General features: G+C 41.3%; 2 protein-coding genes across 3 annotated transcripts in view; both read left to right on the top strand.

The window, feature by feature from the left end:
• The window catches only part of LOC126457930 (juvenile hormone esterase-like), a 561537-nt gene that overhangs the window by 366865 nt on the left and 167512 nt on the right, over positions 1-27160 (top strand). The window lies entirely within an intron of this gene.
• LOC126457931 (esterase FE4-like) overlaps positions 1-27160 on the top strand; it is a 179200-nt gene that overhangs the window by 128992 nt on the left and 23048 nt on the right. The window lies entirely within an intron of this gene.

Here is a 27160-nt window from a genome sequence, read left to right as displayed (position 1 = left end):
TGGGAAGGCGGCTCGGCTGAGGGGTCGACGTCCATCAGCTCCGAAGGCGGTGGCGACTGAAGAGGGACCGCAGGCGCCGGTGCGACCACCTGGGGCGCTCCCGGATGAAGCTGCACGGGAGGCATCAACGGGACGGGCTGTCGGCGTGGTAGCGGCGACGGCTGCTGCTGCTGCCCTGGGGGCGGCAGCAAAGTCGGAAGGCGCGGCTGGAACCCGCCGCGGACCAAATCTGTGGACAAAGAACGAGCGGCAGAATCCGGGCGGCTAGCGCGGCGCAACTGGTTCTGATGCCTCCTGTGCACCCCAGTAGCACCTTGAACAGTATAAAAACCGTGACCCTGGACACTGATCACGGTACCACGTTCCCAACGACGGCGACCATGATAAACTCTGAAAAAAACGGCGTCGTTGCGCTGAAAACGCGTGCGATGCGCAGAAGCGGTGGGTCGATCCGGGGGGGTGCAACAACCGTAGTAGGGTGCGATGACGACGGCCGTGGAGAAGCTCCGCAGGCGAAGGGCCGTCGCGTGGCGTGGTCCGGTACGACGACAGGAACGTGATGAGGGCCTGCTGACGAGAGTGCGTAGCACGAAGGCGGTCCATATGATCCTTGAATGTGCATACAAAACGTTCCGCTGCACCATTCGATTAAGGGTGGAACGACGGAGTAAGAACATGGCGAATGCCATTGGCAGAACAAAAACTTTCAAATTCAGCAGAGGTAAATTGTGGACCATTGTCAGACACTAAAACTTCTGGAAGACCCTCAATACAAAAAATTGAAGTCAACACCTGTATAGTTTGTGCAGATGTTGTAGACTGCATGGGCACAACAAACGGAAAATTACTAAATGCATCTATCACGATGAGCCAACGAGAATTCCAATATGGACCAGCGAAATCAATATGTACCCGCTGCCAGGGACCGGCAGGGCGTGCCCACTCAAAATAGCGTTGAGGCGGAGCAGATTGGTGTGCGGCACACATCGAACAATCTGTAGACATCTGCGTAATCTGCTTATCAATGCCGATCCATGTACAATGACGGCGGGCAAGCTGCTTGGTGCGGACCACTCCCCAATGACCTTGATGCAACAAGTCGAGGACCTTGGATTGGAGCACTTGGGGAACCACTACACGAAGCTGGTCATTCTCGGTGCGTAACAGCAAAACTCCGTGCGGAACAGACAACAGATGACGTTGCGGATAATAGCGACGAACCACAGGATCCGATATGTCCTTTGCTTTGGACGGCCAACCACGTTGAACAAAACGTAATAGTAAACTCAGATGAGGATCCGTAGCTGTCTCACGTGCCACCTGACGATAATCAATCGGAAAATCCCGGAGGGATTGATGCTCATCGGCGTCAATCTGATGGCAAGAGTCGTCAGAGGAATCGAAGACATCATCCGCAGCAATCGGCAATCTAGAAAGCGCGTCAGCGTTTGCATGCTGAGCTGTAGGGCGATACAGTATCTCATACTGGTATTGTGATAACAAAAGAGCCCAACGTTGTAGTCTCTGAGCTGTCCGCTGAGGAAATGGTTTAGACGGATGAAACAGTGACGTCAGGGGCTTGTGATCTGTTACTAAATAGAATGGTCTACCATAGAGGTAGTGATGGAATTTTGTGACACCGAACACAATAGCCAACGCTTCCTTGTCCAATTGGCTATAATTACACTGAGCTTTGTTTAGCAATTTAGATGCGAACGCAATAGGACGTTCGGTGTTACCGACTCGGTGAGACAACACAGCACTGAGGCCGAAAGAAGAGGCATCACAAGCTAACACCAGAGGCTTGTTAGGGTCGTAATGGACCAGACAACGATCATTCAATAAAGCCTCTTTAAGCTGCTGAAAGGCTGATTGGCAATCAGCTGACCACACAAACGGAACATTCTTACGGCGGAGACGATGCAACGGTGCAGCAATCTGTGATGCATTAGGTATAAACCTAATATAATATGTCACTTTGCCAAGAACTGCTTGCAATTCCTGCAGATTGCGAGGGGCGGGCAAATCACGAATAGCTGCTAAATGTGACTGGGAGGGATGAATGCCTTGAGCATTAATAACATGTCCCAGATACTCCATCTCCGTAAGGAAAAATGAACATTTATCGATGTTGCAACGTAGGCCTGCCTGAGACAACACTGTAAACAAACACTCCAAATTACGGAAATGTTCAGCAGGCGTCCGACCGGACACAACAATAACGTCTAAATAGTTGCAACAGGATGGCACATTAGCCAGAAGTTGTGACAAAAAACGCTGAAAAACAGCTGGAGCTGACGCACAACCAAAAGGCAAACGCAGAAAACGGAACAACCCCAACGACGTGTTTATGACAAAATACTGTTGTGATTGCTCGTCGAGGGGCAATTGCAAATATGCTTCATGGAGATCAATTTTGGAAAAGAAACGAGCTTCCCCTAACTGATCCATCAGCTCGTCCGGTCTAGGCAAAGGAAAAGAATCAATGACAGTCTGAGGATTAACTGTCGACTTAAAATCAGCACACAAACGTAACTTGCCAGACGGTTTCTTTATAATAACTAAGGGAGAAGCCCACTGGCTCGCTGAAACGGGTTGAATAACACCGTTGTTTTGCCAACGACGAAGTTCATCTGCTACAGGTGCCCGGAGGGCGTGAGGCACTGGACGAGCACGAACAAATCGAGGCTGAGCATTATCTTTTAACGTAATATGAGCGGCAAAGTTCGCAGCACAACCTAGTTCGTCTTTAAATATGTCACTGTATTGTTTACACAAAACGGTTATGCTGTCTTGAGGAACAACAACAGAATTAATTTGCAACACATTGTCTTGGATAGACAGGCCAAACAAGTCAAAACAGTCTAATCCGAAAATGTTTACACTGTCTGTAGCGCGGAGCACTGTGAATGAAACTGTTTTTGTATTGTCACGGAATGTGGCTGGCATGCTACATACACCTAACACAGGAATTTGTTCTCCACTATAAGTAGCCAAAGAATGTTTTGCCGCTGAAAGTTTAGGGCGGCCGATAGCCGCATACGTAGCACTATTTATGAGAGTCACAGACGCACCAGTGTCTAATTGAAAATTGAAGGTCTTATCCTGGATGCGTAGCGTCACAAATAGTTTATTACACTGTCTCTGGATCGGTGCAGTGGAGGCGGAAGACACAAAATCAGAGCGTTTAGCGCGTGTTCGCTGCTTACGACAACTCGTGGGTTGGGCGGGTGGAACAACAACTCCCGCTTCACTTGCAGTCTGTACATTACGTTTTACAGCGTTTGAATTACGCTTGGGTCGCATAGCAGAGGGCTGGGTGGGTGGCTTATTGCGAACAAGTTTATTACCCACACGAACCGTGGAAGAGTCTTTAAACGCGACCTTCTGGGCGGGCTGGCTTTGAAGAACATGAATATCCATGGGCTGGGCAGCACTAGAATTGTTCTTGCGTTTACGCAAACAAGCAGTCTGGATGTGTCCTTTCCTTTGACAAAAGTGACAAACCGCGTTTCTTAACGGGCAACGTTCACGAGGATGAGCAAGAACACACTTAGGGCAAGACTTAACTCTATCATTTTGCACACGCGGCTGACGAATGTGTTTAACATGACGCGGCTGGCTAGTGTTTACAGTCTGACTCTGCCGGTGGGGCCGCGGGCGTGACATAACTTGCTTAGCACAGGCAATTTGAGAAATACGTGGCTGATCTAACTCACACTCAGCATAGTCAAAAGTATCTTGGGCTTCAATGATGTTCATCACAGTCTCTAATGACGGGTCAGGCAACTTTAAGATAGCAGCACGAATACGAGAATCTGCAATGTTTTGAGTAATAGCGTCTCGTAACATGACATCACTGTAGGAAGCTCCACACACACAATTAAATCGGCACTGATGGGTGAGGCCCTGTAAATCTGTTAACCACTGTTTATTAGATTGATGTGGCAGTTTCTTTAATCTGAAGAACTTGAATCTGGCTGCTGCCACATGAACTCGCGACTCGAAATACTCAGCAAGCTTGCTAACAACAACGTCATAGTCTAAAGCTTCTGGCTTGGATTCCGGGAACAACTTACAAAGTAGTCGATAGACTTCCACGCCTGCAGTGGAAATTAAATAAAGCTGCCGCTCAGTACCCGTGATTTTGTAGACTGTCATGTGCGCCTGCAACTGCACGAAATATTCTCGCCATTCTTCTCTTGATGCATCAAAAGCACGGAAAGGTGGTGCTGCCTGTGCTTGTTCCTTTTGTGTTGGAGGATTAGCCGCTTGTTTGGCGATCGCTTCCACCAGACTTTGTATTTGCTGACTCTGTAACAAGATCAACTGTTGTAATTCGACAGACATAGTGAACACAAATTAAACCAGCCCCCAAAATATTATCGCTATAATTAGTATAACCAGAAACAAGTTGAACCAGCCCTGCACACGAGTTCGGAAGTCCTCGTCGCCAGTTTTGTGGCGGCGTTCGCAGCGACAAGCAATTCGCTGTAGAAACGGCTTACGAAGTCACCGCGACACTTTTAATAGCGGGCCGACCGGTCCGCTGGAACAGTGAACAGAAAGATGAAAACCCAAACACTCTGATTAAATAAAAGTCGGTACTTATCTTTATTAACGAAGATACAGAAACACAGTAGTGAACTCCGTGTCTACAGAAATCTGTCTAGTTCGAGTCGGAGCGGCTAGGTCAGCGTCGGCTGACGACAAACAACAACTCTGCTGCGACGAACACACAACTGACTAGCAAGTACACAATTCGGTGGCGAGTATACAACTGAGCGGCGAATACAGAACTGTCCTAGCGCTCGCGACTCCAGCGCTTAAGAACCCAAAAGCCAGCGGTGGCGCGCGCAGACTTGCGGCGATTTCCTGTCTCGCTGGCACTACTTATGCGGACGGCGTCCGGACTTTGATGCTGCCAACCTTTTGGCAGTGGGCTCGGGTGGCATTACTGGCTAGGATATAACAGCATTACTATGTAATAGATTAGGTACTCAGTTGTAAACACCATGCAATAAGTTATTTCATGAATAGCTACCACAGGCAGTGGCTAAGTAACTAAAACTGCCTGTTAGTGAGAACTTGATAGCAGAAGCGCATTGTAAAGATGATGCCACTCTATCATAACATTAGTGTATGTGCTGACCTGTGATATATGAACTGTTTGAATTATTGAATACAAGCTGTTCATTACTATATTATTAACATCAATAAATGTGAAAAGGTAATGTATTCAGGTATACAGTGTTGTAAAGTTGAGAAATGTACAGCACTCAGTCGCTAATAAATATTAGAAACTGATTGCTGTACATTTACCAACTTTAATTAAATGCAGTTGCTGAGCACAACATTTCATTTGGAGTCAAAACTGATAAAATGTTTTGTTCATCATTTAAAAAACTTGTCACTGAACCGTAATGCAAGACAGACACTAAGACACTGAGGAGGAAGCAGTACTAAAAAAAAAATCATACTTTTGCTAATAAGCACTAGTGCAGTACTAAGTCAAATGCTTTCATGGAGTTAAGAAATACTCCAGCTGCCTCATTATCTTGATCAATACCATTACCCTACACAGAAGTCACACTACAGTTCATTTTAGAAAAAGAAACTGTACTGAAAGTGATGTGTTTTGTAGATATTTTTAAGCAAGGCATCATCTAAACTGTACATTTTCATAATGTAAAAGCATAAATACAAAATAGGCTAAATATAGCACATTCCCTTTGGACACATTGAGATTGAAGTTTTGCTGTCCAGGTTGCTGTTGTCAGCCAGACCACAGGACACACGATCCCATATGCCAGTCACAGCCCAGAATCAGAGTACGCGACACATGATGCAGTCAACCAGTCATGACATTACATTTAAATTGCATGAACAAGCTAACACCACAAAAAACAATAAGCATGCAGCATGAATAAAATAGGAATGGTTAATATCCCAAAGTAATATAGAAACTCTATAGTAACAAGCAAAGCCATGATTTCACATACATATAATGATGAGCAATGTGAAAGTGCAGTTTTCCAAAAGGTACAGAATTGTACTGACTAATCATGTCTGCAGCAATCTTTAGAGGAACTATTACTGTTCTATGACACTTTTGATACAACCACAGGAGATTGCCACCCTCAACTGTTCATAGTGCACTGAGGAAAACAATGACAGGAGAGAACACTGATAACGATTAGTGACAAGAAAACACACACACACACACACACACATTTGTTGATGACTACAGGTCAGCTCAGCCAGCAGATCCTGTAGTTCAACTACTATTCCAGAAGCTAAGGCTGGATAGTAAACAGTTCTTGCCCCATTAGAATGTTCACTGAAGATGAGCAGATGTGGAGTCACTAGAAGGTGCTGATGTGGCATGAAGTACACAAGTAGAAGGTGCTCCTCTTGGTAGTCAAGCTGACTTGGAACTGCCCGCTCTGCTGTGGCACCAGTGCATATCCCTTCTTTGGTGGTAACAAATTGGTACAGCAATCGTTGGGCTATATGCCATCTCTGGAGTGAGTTGTCAAACTATTGGTGCTTGTGGTGCTGCATGGTTGTGTGTGCGGTGCTCACAACCCTCCCCCCCCCCCCCCCTCCTCCTCCAAAAAAAAGACTCCTGGCCATGGTTGTGGTGAAAACTGATAGTGAAGTGGACGTGTGGGTGCAGGCACAGCAGATAGGATGGGAACCATGACTGCAGCCAGCAACAGACTCCCTTCCACACCCTAGCTGTTGCCCTGAGCCTCCACAGGAACACCTGGCAAAGTGCAGGAGGGAACAGACCTACATCCAGGGCCAGAGTCTTGAATGCTGGAGGACTCCTCCCCCACTCATTGAGAGGAAGGTGGCTGGGCACAGAGGCATTGTCCAAGCTGACTTGGGCTGCTGTGATAGTGGCATTGGAGGAGAGGGTGCGTCCACCTCCACGGGAAGTGCCTTGGGCTGAGATACAGACAGCTGCGACCCTGGCTCCTGGTTGTGTGCTGAATCTGTAAACTGGAAAGTAATGGCAGGATCATGGAGTCTCAGAAGGTGATGCTGGTTCCAGTATCTTTTGAGCACCAACCCTGTAGGGGAAAAAACCAAGAACATGTTGTCAAAGGACACATGAAATGGCCTCCTGTTACCAATGGTGTCCAGGCAGATAGATCCTGAAGAGTACTGTGTCTTGGATCTGAAAATGAGAATCTTTGTACTGACCGGTACTTGACAGTGGTGGTTGCAGCAGATGAAGCAGGGTGCAATGCCATTACAAGAGTTCAGCCAGGGAAGGTTTGAATGCATAATATAGTAGGTGGACCGGAACTGATGCAAGGCCTGCTCCTGTGAGTGAGTTCCATGGAAACCGCTCATTTACATCTTGAATGTTCACACAAAATGTTCAGCTTCACCATTTGATTGTGAGTGGAATGGTGCTGCAATCAGATGTCCAACACAATTGGCCATGCAAAATTGTTCAAATTCCTGTGACGTGAACTGGAGTCCATTATCAGACACTAACACTTCTGACAAGCTTTCAGTGCAAAAAATTGGAGTGAGTGTTCTGATAGTGCTGGCCGATGGGGTAGAGTTCATGGGAATCACAAAGGCAAAATGACTTAAGGTAGCCATTACTTAAAGCCATTGTGTGTTCTGGAAAGGTCCATAGAAATCAATATGGATGCATTTCAGTGGACCACTGGTGTGTGGCCAGTTTTAAAAGCATTGAGGTAGAGCCACCTGTTGCTCCATGCAAGTAGCGCAGCATGACATCATGTCTTCAGTCTGGGTGTTCATCCCTGGCTAAGAACAATGGGGTCAAGCGAGCTGCTTTGCCCTCACAATAGCCTAGTGTCCCTGATGCAACAACCTTAAAACCTTGTGCTGAAAGGTGCATGGGATGATGATCTGAGCACATTCATTCCTGGTGTGTAACACTAAAACACCACAAAGTACTGATAAGACTGACTTCTCAGAAGTATCAACATACTTCCAGCTGAGTAATGTCTTTCACTCTCCTTGGCCAACCTATGCACATGTAATTCAGCACAATGCCTAAATCTGCATCTGCAGCTGTCTCCTGTGCTTTGTGATGAGTGCATGGGAAAATTGTGAACTGTGGAAGCATTGTCATGTCTCCTATGGCTGCCAATTGACACTTCCATGGTCAGCGAAAATGTGATGTCCTTTTTCTGCACCCAGCCAGTATTCTTCACCTTGTTGAGATACATGAAAGTTAGGGGACACAACGCTGTCTGTCATTGCAGTCAATTTAAATTCAAATTATTACCAACAGATAGCTGCATTGTTTAGTGATTGCCACCAAAGATGCTCATTAACAGTTATTAGGTGACTGATTCATCTTCAAAAATGAACTGATATCTTTGACTTTGCATAGCATATGTACACCAAATTAATTTCTTCCAAAGGCACATAGTTTTTTTCACAGTTTATTTGATATGATTTACTTTGAAGGATGTTCATACTTAAGCACAATAATAAATGTCTATAATTGAAAGTCAGAGAAATTTATTTTTAATTAAACCAGCTTCCAGTGAGGTTAACTATTTCATGCAGTGGCACATGCACTCAAGAGTCATGAATATTCATAACAACAATGCTAAAACCTCTGATACTAAAATCTTGAACACATGGACTCCCAGATGCTAAAGACTCACAGATGCCAGAGACTAAAAGGTGTGAAAGACGTTAACAATATGTGCATTGGGTTTATTTAATAATTATGAAACAAAAGTGACAGTCATTGCAAACTCTTTCAATACATCCCTTTGCTACTTTGCAAATAATTCTCTATTCCATTTGCTCTTCTTATCCTTCTTTTAATTTTTCTGCTTTTGAATGAAATATGAGGATTGTTCATGGTCAGTTCAAATAAATTTTAATTTCAAAAAAAGTCCAGACTTCTAAAAGGGGGTTAGACAGTTCCCCAAAGAGGACTATGTTATTTTAATCAAGTTTTCATCATTTAAGGTAACCACAAGATATGCTAATATTACACCTATTCAAATTTTCTCTCAGAGGGCTAGGGTTCTTTGTTAACTATTATTTGGCTTGGACTTGAGATTCTAGTTTCTTTTTTATGGATCAGGCTTTTGGGTCTTTGCTTGGAACCTTATTTTTTCTTTTTCTTTTTTCTTCTTTCCGTTTTGTCATCAATCAGTGGTGTATAAGTGAGTGATATGACATGATTACAAAAATTTTACAGTAGTTTTTTTTACATGTTCCTTATATACTAGATTCTTCATTACAGACTAACTTAAATATTTCCAAGTATATCTAACTCTTAAATATTTCCAAGTATATCTAACTCTTAAATATTTCCATGTTTCCAAATGTTAATTAAATATTTCATTCATTTAATTTCTATACTGAATAAGTCAGTTTAAAGTTAACTATAAATTTCATCTTAGATACAGAATGATTGTTTGGGTTCTGCAGACCATCTGTGCTATTGCAACCATGGGACGTAGGGAATATGGGCAATCTACATCATATTTTGTTGCCTCTTCTTGTAGCTTGGAACATGATTACATATGCTGTGCTGCCTCTTTAACAGCTAAGCAGCACAATGTTTTCATTGTTCGACTCATGTTGCCCCTCTAGTAGCTTGCAACATGACTGTTCATGTTGTGCTGCCTCTTCAGTGGCTAAATAGCACAACATTTTCATCAGTTGATCCATGTTGCCTCCTCTTACAGTCTGCAACACGCCCATCATAACAACGTATCTTCTTGCCCTCCATATCTCTTGGATGATTGCACCTTATGATGTATGATTTTAGATTTTTTGTTACCTTCAACTTCCATTCACTGACTCTTTTGTGTCTATTGTTAAGCTTTGTAATGCATTCTTTTGATTGCCTACAGCTGCTGACCTTCTGCAATAGGATCTTTTTTCTTCACATTCTTCATCTAATTCATACCAATGCTGCTTGTAGACCTCCGTGACATTCTTGACTAAATTGACAAGCAAATTTCCAGATGACACCAACAAACAGCACAATTCTTGTATAATGTCTTTGAGTGATGAACTTCAGGCAAATTGTTCTTGTTTGTCATTCTGACTCCACCTCTAGGTTGCAAGGCGAACAAACTCCCAATGTCAACACCCTCCGCCTGTATCGTGGAACATCTTGTAGCTTGTAGTTACCATATCTGAAGGTGTGCAGCCAAAAGATGACTCATCAGATAACGTCAGCAATCCATCATGTTACTTGGGCTGTGGCCTTAGCAATGGGTAGTATGTGACCACACATGATCCAGAAAGATGAATATAGAACATAAAGAACACATATAGACATGACACATAATGTCACTCATTAAATTTTATTCTCAACAATCAATATTCTTCTTCACTAATACATGGCAGTCTTTTAGCCTTTCTAATAGTTCACAGCATTAATTTTCCCACTAGTGTCCGACACTAACTGTTTGCACATATTTCACTGTGTCACAATTATTCTTAATACTCAAATCACTTTAATTTCTGCAGATTATGCTGAGATTCTGTCCTATTCAGTTCTTGGCACAGTCCTATTGAATTAATGACTCTCTTACTTCACTTCCAGCAGATTGTGCTGATATTTTCTCTCCTATTCAGTTTTGGGCTTAACTCTATTGAAATAAATGACACTTCATTGGGCAACCAGCACTGTGACAATTTAACACACAAATAAATTCAATAACTCATTGGGTTTGTTCATTCTTAATCTAAGGTTTCTGTTCCCTAACAGTTAAAAGTGAGGTGCTCGAACAATTATAGAACCAAGTATTAACAGATGGCATTGTCATTAACTATTATACTATTAAACAAAGAATACATCTATATCCACTAAGGTCAGAACATCATTAAAACAATACATTGCAATACTGCCCAAAAAATAAAAAAATAAAAAAATAAAAAAAAAAAAAAAAAAAAAGAAAAGAAAAAAAGAAACAGCTTAGGCAAAGCTTCCCATTCAGTGTTCCATTAACTGTTACTAAAGGTTTCATCCATAAAATTTCTTCAAATCTTTGTGAGGACACAAATCCTAGGGTTGCCCCCCATTATCTACATTAGCTAACAAATAGCTTCCCTAAGGCAAAATGTGAATGATCTGGTAAGGTCCGGTGTAAACATGTTGTCATTTCTTGTTCAACCTCTTAAGAGTCGATGAATTAGGGTGTTTTCTTAATACGACCTTATCACCTATGGTATAAGTCACAGTTCTACCCAATTTACGATCGAATTTCGCCTGCCTCAGTCACACAGTAATCTTTACTGATTCATGCATGCCATCCAATGACAACTTGCTATCTTTGTTTGGCTCAACCAAGATCAGTAAAAGTTTAATCCACTCATTAGATTTAGGCATGTTGTATTTTATCTCCACTGGAGTATACCTGGTGGTTGAGTGTGGCATGTTATTGTCAATCTCTTCAAAGACCTACACATACTCTATCCACTTATATTGTTAGGTTGCAGCATAAGTGTGAATAAATCTATTAAAGTCTTTAAATATACGTTCAGCTGATATCAAGATATAGTTTGTCTAATTTTAGCAGACACTCCTTCCAAGCATTGCTGGTATAATATGATGATTATGTGATAGAATAGCACTCAGTTTACCAACCTTAGGTATGTGGTCTTTAATTAGGTGATTCATCATAGGCTTAGAAATAGCATACCTTATTGGGTTCATTTTAACGTATTATGAAAACATGTCATAAAAGGCAATTACATATTTAAATCTACCTCTTGCAGTCAGAATGACCCAATCACATCTCAAGATATTATCGCTAAAGGTTCTGATGTAACTTTTGGGTGTAGTACCAACTTAGTGCTGTATGAGGTATCATTCAAGTTCTAAGGCCTCCGATTTTTTTCTAATTAACTACTCACCCAAAATCAATGAAACTGGCATTACTTCTCGACGTAATCACCCTGCAGACGTACACATCTTTCACAATGCTGACGCCATGATTCCATGGCAGCGGCGAAGGCTTCTTTAGGAGTCTGTTTTGACCACTGGAAAATCGCTGAGGCAATAGCAGCACGGCTGGTGAATGTGTAGCCACGGAGAGTGTCTTTCATTGTTGGAAAAAGCCAAAAGTCACTAGGAGCCAGGTCAGGTGAGTAGGGAGTATGAGGAATCACTTCAAAGTTATCACGAAGAAACTGTTGCGTAACGTTAGCTCGATGTGCGGGTGTGTTGTCTTGGTGAAACAGCACACGTGCAGCCCTTCCCGGATGTTTTTGTTGCAGTGCAGGAAGGAATATGTTCTTCAAAACATTTTCGTAGGATGCACCTGTTACTGTAGTGCCCTTTGGAACGCAATGGGTAAGGATTCCCTCGCTGTCCCAGAACGTGGACACCATCATTTTTTCAGCACTGGCTGTTACCCGAAAATTTTTTGGTGGCGGTGAATCTGTGTGCTTCCATTGAGCTGACTGGTGCTTTGTTTCTGGATTGAGAAATGGCATCCACGTCTCATCCATTGTCACAACCGACGAAAAGAAAGTCCCATTCATGCTGTCGTTGCGCGTCAACATTGCTTGGCAACATGCCACACGGGCAGCCATGTGGTCGTCCGTCAGCATTCATGACACCCACCTGGATGACACTTTTCGCATTTTCAGGTCGTCATGCAGGATTGTGTGCACAGAACCCACAGAAATGCCAACTCTGGAGGCGATCTGTTCAACAGTCATTCGGCGATCCCCCAAAACAATTCTCTCCACTTTCTCTGGCTTGTGCGAGCCCGAGATTGTTTCGGTTTGTTGTCACACGATGTTCTGCCTTCATTAAACTGTCGCACCCACGAACGCACTTTTGACACATCCATAACTCCATCACCACATGTCTCCTTCAACTGTCGATGAATTTCAGTTGGCTTCACACCACGCAAATTCAGAAAACAAATGATTGCACACTGTTCAAGTAGGAAAACATCACCATTTTAAGTATTTAAAACAGTTCTCATTCTCGCCGCTGGCGGTAAAATTCCATCTGCCGTACAGTGCTGCTATCTCTGGGACGTATTGACAATGAACGCGGCCTCATTTTAAAACAATGCGTATGTTTCTATCTCTTTCCAGTCCGGAGAAAAAAAATTGGAGGCCTTAGAACTTGAATGCACCTCGTAATTAATAGGTTTTACCTTTTGTCATAGGGTGCACATCTTAAAAATATTTTATATTTTCTGTTTCATATTAAGAAAAAACAATATTGTTTGATTTTATCATTACAGTTAGTAGTACTAAAAGTCCCAGAAGTAATGTGTTTGTATACAATTTGGGGATATATATTTCAGTTATACACACTTTCCAGCTTCCTTTATTGATATTCGCTCAATGAAACAGGACCCCTGAATGCAATTTATAATTTAACAATTGGTGATACTTTCCAACTGTTTTCAAAGCAGTTATTATAAAATTCCAGTTTGCATCCTTTTCTTGTAAGACCGATAAATTTTTACACATATATTTGTAGTCCTTTTCGAATGCCACATTCTTCCATAGTATTACCCTAAAATTCTGGTTATTTGCAGTTATATTGTCTTAATCAGTTGGTCCTTGTAGTCGATTTAGCGCATAGACTACTACATTATACTTCCCCTTAATGGACCCAATGTTGATCTGATATTCATGCAACAGCAATGCCCACCTCATTAGTCTTGCATGTAACAGTTTACAGGTCATTAAAAATGTGACAGACTTACAGTCACAACATATAATGGTCTGTTTCCATATCAAAATTACCTGAATTTATGCAGCACTCATACAAAAGATAAAATTTCCCACTCAGTGGTTGTATAAGCCTTCTCGCAGTCTGATGAGGTGTGGCTAGTAAATTCATATCTTCCAGATTGTCAGGTTCTTTTGTTTGAAACACCATTGCACCAATCCCTGTAGATGAAGCATGAGTTACAACACAAAAATCTCTTCCCGTATCTGGATGACCCAGCAAGCTGTAATAACTAACACTTCTTTGATTTAATCGAAATCCATGGTGCACTCGGCAATCCATTACTAGGTTACATTCTTTTTTGGTGAATTTAATAAAGCATCATTGTTTAGCAATCAACTCAATAGAAATTTTCATAAGAATGATTAGAGTCCTGCAAACGACTTTAACTCTCTCTCTTATTACTTTGGTATGGGAAATTTCTAATTGCATCCAACTTTTTCGGGTTTGGTATTATCCCCTCGGGTGAAATTATATGCACTAAAAATTTTAATCTATCCCTTCCAAACTTAGATTTCATAAAGTTCCTCGAATTTAATGAGTACTCTTCTTAATAAGTGAATATGCTCTTCCCACGTTGAGGTTTTAGTTAATAAATAGTAGACATAAGCGGTCACCTTCTCTAACAAATTCAACCCTAGTACGGTATCCAAAGCTACAATAAAAATACCAACACTTATGTTTAATCCAAAAGGTAGTACCTTAGTGCTAACTCCTACCTGAAAAGATAAAGGCTGTGTATTTCCTAGATTCTTCAGATAACTGGATGTGCCAATCAGAAGAGTGTAAATTGATTGAAGTTAAATAGTTCACACTGTGAAAGCCGTGCATTAATTTTTTGAGATTTTCAAGGCTTGTTTGTACTGGTTCAATAATTTTATTTATGTCCGTTGCATCCAATACGAGATGAAAGATTTGGCTACTGCCAATAAGGAACTACTATATGGTGAATTAGACGGTATGATAATGCCACATTCTAACATTTCTCTAATCTCCTTTGTGACCCTTTCCTTTTTGGCCTAAGGAATGGAGCAAGAGGCTTTACAATGGGTTTGATGTGGATAGACATCCATCTCATAAACATAATTCTTGATCACACAAGGTTTCTGATCAAAGACTTCCAAATATTCCCATAACAAGCTAGCTAATTCATTCTGCTGTACTTCAGTTAAGTAATCAGATTTGACTACTTTATTCTGGATAACATTTTCAACATCTGATGAATTGTCTGTTAATAAACTTCTTAGTCGACAATTAGCAATCAAATACACACATAAAAAAAAGTTTTGCATCACCTCGGTTCCGAGAGTTTCGGGACCTGTACAGAAAATTGGAATAGAGCTCAACATAAACATCATTTCCACCCTTTTTATTGCTCATGAAAACCACACATTGCATGTTGTACCAGCATACAAGAGACCTTCCGACGTAGTGGTCCAGACTGCTGTACACACCGGTACCTCTAATACCCAGTAGCATGTCCTCTTCCATTGATGCATGCCTTTATTCGTCCTGGCATACTATCCACAAGTTCACCAAGGCACTGTTGGTCCAGATTGTTCTGCTCCTGAACAGCAAATCAGTGTAGATCCCTCAGAGTGGTTGGTGGGTCACATCGTCCATAAACAGCCCTTTTCAATCTATCCCAGGCATGTTCGATAGGGTTCATGTTTGGAGAACATGATGGCCACTCTAGTCAAGCAATGTCATTATCCTGAAGGAAATCATTCACAAGATGTGCACAATGAGGGCATGAATTGTCATCCATGAAGACAAATGCCTCGCCAATATGCTGCCGATATGATTGCACTATCAGTTGGAGTAGGGTATTCACGTATTGTACAACCATTACAGTGCCTTCCATGACCACCAGTGGTGTATGTCAGCCTCACATAATACCACCCCAAAACAACAGGGAACCTCCACTTTGTTGCACTCACTGGACAGTGTGTTTAAGGCATTCAACCTGACTGGTTTGCCTCCCAACACACCTCAGACAATGGTCTGGTTGACGGCATACACGACACTCATCGTTGAAGAGAATATGATGCCAATCCTGAGTGGTCCATTTGGCATGTTGTTGGGCCCATCTTTACCACACGGCATGGTGTTGTGGTTGCAAAGATGGACCTCGCTATGGAAGTCAGGAGTAAAGTTGCACATCATGCAGCCTACAGCGCACAGTTTGAGTCGTAACACGATGTCCTGTGGCTGCACAAAAAGCATTACACAACATGATGGCATTGCTGTTAGGGTTCCTCCGAGCCATAATCCATAGGTAGCAGCCATCCACTGCAGTAGTAGCCCTTGGGTGGACTGAGTGAGGCATGTCATCGACAGTTCCTGTCTCTCTGTATCTCCTCCGTGTCCGAACAACATCGCTTTGATTCTCTCTGAGACATGTGGACGCTTCCCTTGTTGAAAGCATTTCCTGGCACAGCATAACAATATGAATGCAATCAATCCGTGGTATTGACCATCTGGGCATGGTTGAACTCGGACAACATGAGCTGTGTACCTCCTTCCTGGTGGAATGACTCCAACTAATTGGCTGTCGGACCCGCTCCATCTAATAGTCACTGCTCATGCATGGTTGTTTACATCTTTGGGCGGGTTTAGTGACATCTCTGAACAGCCAAAGGGACTGTGTTTGTGCTACAATATCTACAGTCAATGTCTATCTTCAGGAGTCCTGGGAACCAGCGTGATGAAAAACTTTTTTGGTGTGTATACAATACATTAATACCTAAATAATTATTCTTTATTCTCTGGCAGAATCTGAGTGCAATTCCAATTTCCTCACCAGGTTCAAAACAATAATTCACCCATCACTGCCTAGGGTGCATATCCCTTTTAAGGGGTCATTTACTGCCTTTTTATCCCTCAGGAAATCCCAACCCCAGATGCATGGATAAGTTAATGTAGGTGCTAACAAGAAGGTGCTCAATAGTCTTTCCCCCTTGTGCAACCACTTCTACCTGCACCTGAGACTTCATAGGAACCGAATGAATACTCATTGCACCTGACAGTGTACAGCTTGAAACTGGCAACACAGGCAATTTTTGCTTACTATTCAATTTCCTTAAAGTCAGTACCATCATTAGACTGTTGTTTATTTACAGTGTTACATTACACAATCATTATTTTGGCTTCAAAGTGTCATTATGAAGTGTTTTAAGTGTTATAAATTGCCTAAGATAGCATACAGTCATATTTCATCTTAGGCAATTTGTAACACTTAAAACATTCGATAATGGCACTTTGAAGCCTAAATCATGATTTTGTAAGTGTAAATGTAACACTGTAAATAAGCAACAGTCTAATGATGGTAGTGACTTTAAAGAAATATGACTGTGGCCCAGCATTATGAAATTGTTTAAATAGAGAAATGTTCATCATATTAAATGTCACTCCAGTATCAAGCAGGATATTTACAGGTTCATTACTTATTAAAACTTTGGCCATTGCCTGTACCATTTCAGTAGGTTTTATTCTATGTCCACTAGGATTTTCTAGTAATTCTTCTCAGATGTCCAATTCATAACTGTATCTTAGCATTGTTACTTCTAATGATGTTACCATCCTGTTTATGACCAGCCACTTGTGGAAGGTGTAAAGAGGCTGGCTCTAGTTTGTTGATTCAGTTGTCCTGTCATTATTCCCGCCCTGTACAACTACCACACATAATTCACAGTTCTGAGCTGCCCATTCAGTCTTGGTTACATGGCCTATTTTCACTTTTATTTATCATTTGAAGTGGCATGTATTGCTCTGACATCTCTCTTATGTTTGCAGACACTGTCCATGAAACAGCTGATTGGTTATCTCATTGGACATGTCTCCTGTTATTATTCTCCGATGGCATATTAAGACTGTTATATTTTCGCTTCCATATGTAATTGATTGAATTGCTATTATTGTCATTCAGTCTCTGTCAAATACCCAATATAATTATCATCATTACTGTGAATAACACGGTTATTATTATTATTATTATTATTATTATTATTATTATTATTATTATTGCCGTTACCAGCTGATGATTAAGTGGATTGGCCCTTCTTTTTGCTGAATGATTGCCATTACTCTGATTATTACTATGGTAATTTTGATTATTATTATTATTATATTGTGATTTTCCATTGTGGTGGTTTTCATTGCAACATTACCATGGTATACATTGTATGGATTTGCATTATATATCTGATTTCCAAATTGCCTAGCATCCTCTTGGATTACATTTAGTGACACTCTTACTGACAGGAATTGATCAAAGTTATTGTCAGGTACAGCTAATTAGTTGCTCTCAAAGGTGAATTGGTAATTCCCCCCTCGGAATTCTTAAAACCTTCCTATGGTTGATGGGTTCATCCCAATATTGGGTCTTACCGAACAAAAGCGCTGGCAGGTCGATAGACACACAAACATACACACAAAATTCAAGCTTTCGCAACAAACTGTTGCCTCATCAGGAAAGAGGGGAGGGGAGGGGAAGACGAAAGGAAGTGGGTTTTAAGGGAGAGGGTAAGGAGTCATTCCAATCCCGGGAGCGGAAAGACTTACCTTAGGGGGAAAAAAGGACAGGTATACACTCGCACACACACACATATCCATCCACACATACAGACACAAGCAGACATATTTAAAGACAAAGAGTTTGGGCAAACAAGTGGTGGTGGTGGTGGTGGTGGTGGCGGCGGCGGCGGCGGCGGCGGCGGCGGCGGCGGCGGCGGGGGTGGTGGTGAAATGAGGACAACACAAACACCCAGTCCCTGGGCAGAGAAAATCCTCAACCCGGCCGGGAATCGAACCAGGAGCCCTGTGATCCAGAGGCAGCAAAGCTAGCCACTAAACCATGATCTGCAGACAACAATATTTGTTGATCAATAAGTTTAAATTCAAATTGTTACTATCAGCTAGCTGCATTGTTTACAGTTGCTGCCAAAGATGCTCATTAGCAGTTACTAGAAGGCCAAAAATGCATTGATATCTTTGATTTTGCACAGCACATGTATGCTGAATTCATTCCTTCCGAAGTCATAGGGTTCATTTCGCAGTTTACTTGATATGATTTATTATGAAGGATATTCATACTTAAGCCCAACAATAAATGTCTATAATCAAAATTCAAAGAAATTTACTTTTTAACTTGTGGACTGACAATCTAAAAATGTCAAAAGAATGTAAGCCAAGATTATTCTGGAAATATTTGGCAAAAATCACTGTGAATACAACTGTCGTCATTACACATTGAAAAGTAGCTAACATACTGAAAGTTCCTGAAATTGGAATTTTCTGTCTGTTATAAGCTTACAATACATGCCTACCTGGACTCAATGTTGGTGAACCTAATCATTCGTAAATAAGTTTGTTCAGAAGTGTAACTGAAGTACCAGCTGTGGTTGCAATTTCTCATCTTTCTTAGCTATTGTCAAATTAGCAAACACCTTGTCCCGACTATGTTCAGGGTTGCCCCAAGTTTCCCCAAGTGAAATTCCTTGTTATTTCCCTGATTTCCAGGCAAGTTTTAGGGTTTTCCCCTGACAAAGTTTGAGATCTCAAGGGTAAGTTAAGACGTAAGTTGACAATCCGTCTTTGCAGCTATTGTACAAGAAACAATAATGCAATTGAGGAAATATCTAAAAAAAACTTGCAAGCAGGCTGTGTTTCCGTTTTTGAGCAAAAATCTAAAGTACAGTATTAATATCAACATCTTTTGTAATGAACTATTTTTAGATAGAGAAAGCAAGCCAAATGGCATGTGTTTCATTAAGACCACTGGTGTTTTCTTCGTTCAATAAAACAAAACACATCTGGTGACAAAAATATGCATTTACTTGAAGTTGCAAGACAGATGTAAAATACCTTCACTAATTTCAGAAATAATTTCAGAAAAAAGTAGGTCTCTTGAAAGAAATGTATAAGGAGGGGAAGAATTGTGTAAACTAACACTGTAGGTGACCGACAATAAAATGATGGTTCTACTATGATGACACAGGGCTGGAGAAGCTCTACAGAGTATCTGCTGAACGAGCTCCTCTCTGATGATGAACACACACATGACCAACAACATCCTATGGACTTCTGTGACCAAATGAAAAATATTTATGTAAATGGCAGTGTTACCATCCCTTTCACCCATGAAGGTGTAGCACTAGGGATAGACAGCCGGCCGGGATGGAATACTTTCAGAAACTTTTAAAAATACTGTCACATAGATCACTCCCTATTTAACAGGCATGCTAAATGATGCCTTACAACAAGGAACAGTGCCTGCTCTTTGTAAAAGCCAACATGATAATTATAAGAAAATCAGAGAATGAGAAATTCAGGAAATTGCTCGAAGACATGAACTGGATAGATGTTTACAATACTTTTATTTCAAATAGAAAATACAAAGCATTCATTAATAAAATTAACTGCATTTCTGAAAATTGTTTTCCCCTAAAGGTTAGAAGTCAGAAAATAAACTGTGGAGTACACAAGGAATAAAGATTTCATGTTGGACAGAAAGGAGACTGTATCTACCATCTAGGAACATCTCTGACGTTAGAATTGTAATGCATTACAATGAATACAGCAAAATATTGAAGCAGGTAATCCAGAAATCAAAGCAGCTTTATTATTAGGGAAAGATAATTACATTAGGCAACAAAACAAAAACTGTGTGGGATACAGTGAAGACAGAGACAGGTGGGGCCAAAAAGGAAGAGGAACAGAAAGCTCTAAAAATAAATGAAATTTTGGTAACAAGTGCATGTAGTGTTGCAACTCTTAAACAAGTACTTCATTTCTGTTACTAACAGCTTGGGGCTATCAGGTTCAGTGAATAGTGCAATGGAGTATCTGAGACCAGACTTCAAAAATAACTTCAGTACCGTGGAAATGACACTCACCTCTCCCAAAGAAGTAGCATCCATCATAAAATCCCTAAAATCTAAGTATTCCAGTTGGTATGATAACATACCAACAAAGTTAATCAAAGACCCATGCAAGTTGAGTTCTATCTTAAGTTATTTGTGTAATCAATCTCTTTATCAGTGGAACATTTCCAGACTGGCTAAAATATGCTTAAGTCGAGCCTCTTAACAGGAAGGGGGATAAAGAGATACCATCAAACTATCGACCAATTTCACTTTTGCCGGCTTTCTCAAAAGTATTTGAAAAGGTTGTGTTGAAGCAGTCTCCTTAAGCATATGACTGCAAATAATATATTGTCCAAGTCACAGTTTGAATTTCTTAAGGGTCCTGACATAGGGAAAACTATTTACATTTACAGTAAGAATGTACTTAATTCATTAGATAGTGAATTAGAGGCTGCTGGCATTTTCTCTGACCTGTGAAAAGCCTTTGACTGTGTGAACCACTTTTAAGTAAATTAGAATATTATTGTGTCACCAGCAATGCTGTGAAATGGTTTGAATCTTAGATATCTAACAGGAAACACAGGGTGTTGCGAAATACTTGTGCAATAAGCAGTGAGTCATCATCTGAATGGGAATTAATTACATGTGGTGTTCCTCAAGGTTCCATTGCCTTTTTCTTGTGTACATTAATTACCTCTCATCTGTTACATTGTCAGATGCTAAGTTTGTTTTATTTGCAGATGATACAAACATTGCAATAAGTAGCAAGTCAAGTACAGATTTAGAAACAGCTGCTAATGAAATATTCACTGACATTAATAAGTGGTTTAAAGCTAATTCACTTCATTAAACTTTGAGAAGGCCACTGTATGCAGTACAGAACCTGTAAGAGATTTCCTTCTAGCATGTGTACAACATATGAAGACATGCAGATCGAAGAGGGTGACAGTGTTAAATTTCTGGGATTACAACTCGATAATAAATTCAGTTGGGAAGGGCATACCACAGAATTGCTTAAGTGCCTAAACAAGTCTGTATTTGCAGTGAGAAAGATGTCAGATGTAGATTCTATTATGTCATATGGGATCATATTCTGGGGCAACTCATCAAACCGATATAAAGTTTTTAGCATGCAAAAGTGTGTGATAAGAATCATTTGTGGTGTCAATTCAAGAACATCATGTAGAAACCTGTCCAAGGAACTTTGCATTCTAACCACTGCTTCTCAGTACATTTATTCCTTAATGAAATTTGTTGCAAGTAATGTATCTCTGTTTCCAACCAATAGCTCAATAGAATGGGGCATGCGATCCCCCCCCTTGTGGGGCTACCCGTTTTGCCACCAGTCAGCCTGCATGCTATTCTTTCGTTTCTTTCATCAGTCAAATCGAGTTATCGAGTAGCTGTACTTTCCTATGTAGCATGTGCATCCACATCATAGTATATTATACATTCCTGTCTGGCACATAGATAGCTAACACATACCTACAAGAAAAGTCATGGCCATCCTAGTTACCTTGATAAGTTATTCTGTGTGGCATCTGTTCAAGAGAAATCACAAATATCCTACTGTTTTCTTGTACAGAGAACCTTCGATATGAAGCATTATAAATATGGACTGTTTACCTAATAGGCAGCTAGTTTACATTCAGAAGGAGGAATATTAAGACTGAAGAATGAATAAGTGTAAGTCCTATTTGTAGCAAGTGCAAGTGTGAAGTTTAGTCGAGGGAGAGTGATCAGTTGATTGTGAAGTATTAATAATAGTAATTAGGTGTCCTTTATATGTGTATAAACAGTTTAAATAAAACTTCCTTAAACTCTGCATGTGACTTGATTATTTTTTATTATGGTAAAAGTAAAGGTAGCTCAAGATATCTTTAGAGCCCCCCTCCTAGAGGTTTTTCTGTATCTGCCACTGCATCAAGGGGTCATTCTAATAGATGAAAAAAGGGTCAAATTACAAGTTTATGACTAATCTTTCTACTGAGTCTTACACAAATAATCTCATATGCAACTACTATTTTTATATCAGTGGATTAGAGTTTGTCTACTGTAACAAATACACATCCTTTATGCTTTAGCTGGTCATTTTGATACTCATTTTGGGGTAAATTTAACCCCAAAATCTCATTCCTGTATACTGTGTGTTTCAGCCAGTTTTCTGTGAGTTATTTTACATCACTTGCACTGCATTTTAGGACTGCTTCAAATTCTGGAACTTTGACACCCAGAGATGTCAGGTATTCTGCCTGATATCAGCATCATTCATGCACAATAGTTTGACAACATTACTTATTAACTTTATCAGTAGCTACCTGAGATGGCTCATTAACTGGAATGAGCCCAGTATTTATAGCTTTGGCATTCCCTCTCCATGGTCAATTCCAGGTGTTCCATCTGCAGTCCACTGCTGCTAGAAGCATTCTTACGAATTCTGTCTTTGGTCCAGGACACTAGGCTAAGTGCTGGCATTCTGACTTATGTCCAGTGTGGCTGTCCATGAACTGGTATTCAGTTTTGCTCCAATGCAGTTCCAGATGTTCTCTTTGTGGTTTGTTCTTTCTAGAAGCATTCTTAGGCATTTCCTCTTTGGTCCAGTGCACAAGGCTGAGTCAGGTGTTACATCTTTGGTCCAGTTCACCCATTTCCTTGCTGGCATTCCATTTGCAGTCTCGTGCAGTTCTAGGTGTTTTCTCTGTGGTCTGCTCCCACCAAAAGCATCGTTAAACATTACATATTCAGTCTGATACATCTGGTACCCTGTCTGCGGTCATTCCCATGTCCACACTCTGTTCTTCTTTTTGTGGAATTCTGCTGCTACCCCCATTGCATTTGCAGTGACTCCAGGAAAGGATCCCAGGATCTACTGAGTCCATATGCAGTGTCATGTGGTTTTCCATCACCTTTATCTCTATAGAATCTGTACCAGAACACTCATTTCATCATAGTTCATGGAATTATTCAGTGCCAGACGGTGCTCAGCAATGGACGATTTCATTGCCTGTCTTAGACAGGTGTGGCCTCTGTTGTTCTTTGCATGTTATGTCCACTGTCCTTGTTTTGCATGATGTATGACGTGCACAACGGCAAGGTATATTACAAATTCCTGATTTTTTGTAACCCCAGGTCATCTTATACTTTTCCCAGTAGTGCTCTTCTTTTGTTAGGTGGACAGAACACAAACTTCATGTTAGGCTTCTCGAGAATCCTGCTAATTTTGGCAGCAACAGATCCCACATAGGACACACATGCCACAGCCTTTGCTTCACCTTGTTTTTCTTCTAGATCATGTGGCAGAGTTGCTGGTTGAAGGGTCTTCTGAATCTGTTTTGATGTGTATCCATTTTTCCAGAACTCTGATCAAAGATACTCTGTTTCTGCTGCCATGCTACCTGGGTCTGTTAAGCAACGTACGCTGTATACCAGTGCCTTCAGAACCCCATTCTTTTGTGCTGGGTAGCAACAGCTGCTGACTTGTTGGTATAAATCAGTGTGTGAAGATTTGCGATATGCACTGTGGCCAAACAACCTATCTACTGTCCATTTGACAAGTACACCTAGAAGCAGTAACTAGCTATGCTTTTCCAGGTCCATGGTGATCTTAGTATTTGGGTGCCATGAGTTAAGATGTTCCAGACACTCATTGAGCCTATCCCTAACATAAGACCATATTACGAATGTGATCAACCATTACTGAGCAGTGTCTGGAACTCAATCATTCCTTGAACTATGATGAAACAAGGGTTCTGATGCAGACATCCAGATGCTGGGGCAGTATTATAAGAGAGTCTGTAGAGATAAAGGTGATGGAAAACCTCACGAATCATGTCACTGGGTGTCAACTCAGTAGAGTCTGGGATACTGCACTAGAGTTGCTGAAAACATAACAGGGGCAGAGTAGAACTCACAGGAAGAATAACTGAAAGTGTGTACATGGGAATGACTTTTTTTTTTTTTTTAATGTATGTTATGTTCATATGGGACAAAAGTGCTGAGGTCATCAGTCCCTAGGCTTACACACTAGTTAATCTAACTTAAACTAAGGACAACTCGCACACCCATGCCTGAGGGAGGACCAAACCTCCGACGTGGGGAGCTGTTCAAACCGTGGCAAGGCACCTGAGACCATGTGGCAAACCTGTGTGGCACCTGGGAATGAATCCCAGGCTGAGTACCAGGTACACCAGACCTAAGATGGAATGTCACAGGATGTTTCTAGTGGGAGCGGATCACAGTAGGAACACCTAGAAATACCCTCAGGGGGCTCAGCATTTAGTTGCTGGGTACAGGCTTGGCAACCCCGGGGTCCCTGAGATGGGGAGTGGGAAGCGCCACGAGTCCTCAATACCATAAGCTCTGAGCGTGCTTCAACGACCACCGTAAGGCGTGATGGTGGAACGTTGTATGGTACAGAGTCTGCGTAGGGAGTCAGTTGTTCTCTGCCACCTCTGAATTAGACATATGCGGTTGACCCATAGCTATCTCCTTCGCCGTGAGAACCCGCCCAAGAGTCACAGTGATGCAGGGCTGACGGTGGTACATCTTCTGAGGGACTGCCCCCTTTTAGCCCCCTTGCGGCAGTCCTTTAATTTACCAGCTGCACTTCCTTTATTTCTAGGTGATGATGCTTCTATAGCTGACTCAGTTTTACGTTTTATCCGTGCAGCTGGGTTTTATCACTCACTCTAGTGTGGGCGCTCTCGCATAATTTCTCAGGCTACACCCACTCCAGCAACTTTTAGTTGTGACGTGGATACCAAAATAGTGTCTTTTATGGTAACAAGTTGTGTTGGTACCTCTATCAACACTTTCCAGCCGGAGGTTCTTCGTTTGTAGTTGAGTGGTTGACCTTTTACCTGCTCCATCAACCACTGTAGTCTGATTTACTCTAGTCAACTATTTGCTCTGCTCCTTTTAAGTGTCCTCTATTTTGTGTTATTGCAGTGTTCATTTTAGCCCTGTACCCCTTGGCGTTTCCTCCCTCTGGTTGCAGAGGTTATGCTTTTACTGTATAGGCCTTTTACAGGTATGTCTGTTTGGGACAGGGGACTGATAACCTCAATGTTTAGCCCCGATCAGACCCCAAAACCAACCAATCAACACCTAGAAATGCACTGGACCAAAAACAGAATGCCAGTACCTGGATAGGTGCACTGGACTGAAGACAAAATAACAGCAGTCAGCCTGGCACACTGGATTGAAGAGGGGAATTTCTAAGGATGTTTCTACTGGAAATGGGTTGCAGGAACTGGCCATGGGTAGTGAAGTCTGTAGGTACTTGGTCCACTCAACCAGAAGTCTCAGGTAGTGCCTAATGAAGATAACATGTCACATTGTTGAAATGCTATGCATGAATGATACTGATATCTGACAGAATACCTGACACCTCAAGATGTCAATAGATCACTGGGAAAGACTGAGAATTCATCAGGGGCTTTGTTCTGAAAGCTTTGGCAGCTGAACATGTGGATTTTAATCCTTCCTTTATGAGAAGCAATTCTTTTGGTATAGCAGTAATGCTTCTGGGTCTCATATATCTATAAAATAAACTAACTTCTGCACACTCCTAATACAGTCATCAACCTGGATAACAGCCTCTGATGGATAGTGCATGCCTGACCCATTTAGGGGGATCATATGGCTCTCAAATGTATGACACAAGTCAAGGAATGTAGACTGGCTTGTCACAGAACCTCTGAAGCATCTAGTTCTAGCCTTCCCCTCAATTCAGGAACAGGAGATCATTATTAGTTCTGGAGGCACTGCTGAAGAGTGTGAACTTCAGTGAAATTCTGCAAGTAATGTTCATCTTCACTATCATCTCTGCCAGCCACTGAAATGTATCGAGTAACATGCAAAAGACTGCTTACAAAACTTCTGAAAGCAGTATTGAGTGAGTAATCTAGCATCATGCTACAGCCCTCCATATATCACACCTGCACAAATTGTGAGACAAGGTTAGATTTTTCTTCATCCACACAATAAGGCTGAAATGGGAAATACTCTCTTCCATGTTCTTTCTACTGGTTTTCAGAGGCCTGAAAAAGATATAGACCTGTCTCATCTTGGTATTTTTGTTTTTAAATACATATTACTCCTGGAAGTACAGTTTTTTATTTCATTACTCACCAGTACAAACTTGTTAAGGCATATAGCACAATGCACTCTTAGGAGCTGTCAGCTAAAGATGTTTCAAAAAATATTTTCAATTTAATTTCTGTATGGAAAGTAGAGTTGTGCCCAAAAAAGTGGTCATTGGATATTTCATCTGATAAGTTTGGTGTGATAATCAATTGATGAATACATATTGACAATGACTTCCCAACATGAAGAATCATCAGCATTTCCAGCAGCAGCTGAATGTAAGCAATATTTAATGTGCAGTGACAACCACAACAATGTTTATCACTAATAGTTAGTGCATGAACATACATTTAACATGGAAAAGGTAATGGCTGTGTCTCAGAATAATCACTTAGTACAGTAGACTATATCTGAGGCCATCTGTAGCTCCATTTTGATGCTATGATTACTTCTTAATGCTGTCCTAAAA

The sequence above is a fragment of the Schistocerca serialis genome, chromosome 2, assembly GCF_023864345.2.
Source record: "Schistocerca serialis cubense isolate TAMUIC-IGC-003099 chromosome 2, iqSchSeri2.2, whole genome shotgun sequence".
In the NCBI taxonomy this organism is placed as follows: domain Eukaryota; kingdom Metazoa; phylum Arthropoda; class Insecta; order Orthoptera; family Acrididae; genus Schistocerca; species Schistocerca serialis.
The sequence above is the reverse complement of the archived record's forward strand: the minus strand, read 5'-3'. Positions and strand labels throughout refer to the sequence as shown.